This window comes from Echinops telfairi, unplaced genomic scaffold (assembly GCF_000313985.2).
Source record: "Echinops telfairi isolate 266 unplaced genomic scaffold, ASM31398v2 ScPeMD7_7469;HRSCAF=8507_0, whole genome shotgun sequence".
NCBI classification, from domain to species: Eukaryota; Metazoa; Chordata; class Mammalia; order Afrosoricida; family Tenrecidae; genus Echinops; species Echinops telfairi.
In genome coordinates this window covers 57,677,367-57,678,876 of record NW_022111372.1, presented here as the reverse complement: position 1 = coordinate 57,678,876, position 1,510 = coordinate 57,677,367, and positions in this window count along the sequence as shown.

The window sequence follows — 1,510 nt, the reverse complement described above, 5'->3', positions numbered from 1 at the left end:
TCTAATTGGGGTCATCGTCCTCAAGGCCTGGTGGGCCAGGATGTGCTCCAGTCTCTCCTCCTCCACAATCATCTGCTCCCGTGTCCTCTGATCAGATACATCCCTCTCCTGGAGCTGTGGATTCAGTGCTGTCCTTCGAAATAAATTCTTCTGGGGGAGGGGCAGGCATTCACTTAGTATTTGGGACTGGGGCCAGCCCCCCAGACCTCTCCACTGGCCCCCCACTCCACACCAGCATGTTGCATTCACACCTTGGGGCACTGTCAACCTCTTCTTTTCTAAGGAGCATTCTGATAGTACTACTTTCAAGATAGATGTGTTTGTTCTTTTGGCAGTCCACAGTACTTTCAATATTCTTCACCGACACCACAATTCAAATACATTGATTCTTCCTTAGTCTTCCTTATTCAATGTCCAGATTCATGTGTATATGAGCCAATGGAAAATGCCATCGCTTAGGTCAGACACACCTTAGTCCTCAAAGTCATATCTTTGCTTTTTCACATTTTAAAGAAGTCTTGTACAGCAGATTTGTCCAATGCAATACCTCATCTGATTTCTTGACTCGAGCTTCCACAAGTATTGATTGTGAATCCAAGTAAAATAAAATCCTCTCTCCCTCCTGCCCCTAGGAACCACCAATAAGCATTTGACTGCTCCAGAGAGCTCGTGTATGTGGGATTGTTTAACCGTTGTCCTTTTGTATCTGAGTTATTTCACACAGTAAATATTTTTGAGGATCATTCATGTAGCACATATCCGAGTTTCATTTCTCTGTGGCTGAGGACATCTCATTGTTGGATGTGCCACTCTTTGCTTACCCATTCATCCGCCCACCCCTGGTCTGTCAGATTGTTGCACGGTGGTGGCTTGTGGGTTGCTATGATGCTGAAAGCCATGTCATTGGTATTTCAAATACCAGCAGGGACACCTGACATGAGCAGGTTTCAGCAGAGCTTCCAAACTAAGAACAGACTACAAAGAAGGAACAGGTTGTCCACTTCAGAGGATTTAGTCCCTGAAAACCCTATGCATAGCATAAAAATATTGTCACTCACTGAAAACCTAATGGATAGAAGCAGAACCTTGTCAGAGATGGTGCCAAAATATGAACTCCTCAGTTTGGAAGAGCTGCCTTATCAAAGTAGAGTTGACTATCATGATACAGATGGAATAAAGCCTGGGGGAGTAGCTTCAAGACCTTCATTTGCTCCTGGGGCACTCCTCAAAATGAAGACAAACAGCTGAAAACATCAATTAACAATGGGAACTTGGAGTATACAGAGTATGAATCTAGGGAAATTGGAAGTTGCTAAAAATGAAATGGAAAGCATAAAGACCCACATTCTAGGCATTAGTGAGCTGAAATAGACTGATATTGGCCACTTTTAATCAGAAAATCACATGGTTTACTATGCTGGGAATAGCACAATCAAGAGGAATGGCATGGCATTCACTGTCAAAAAGGACATTTCAAGGTTGATCTTGGAGTACAAAGCTGTCTGTGACA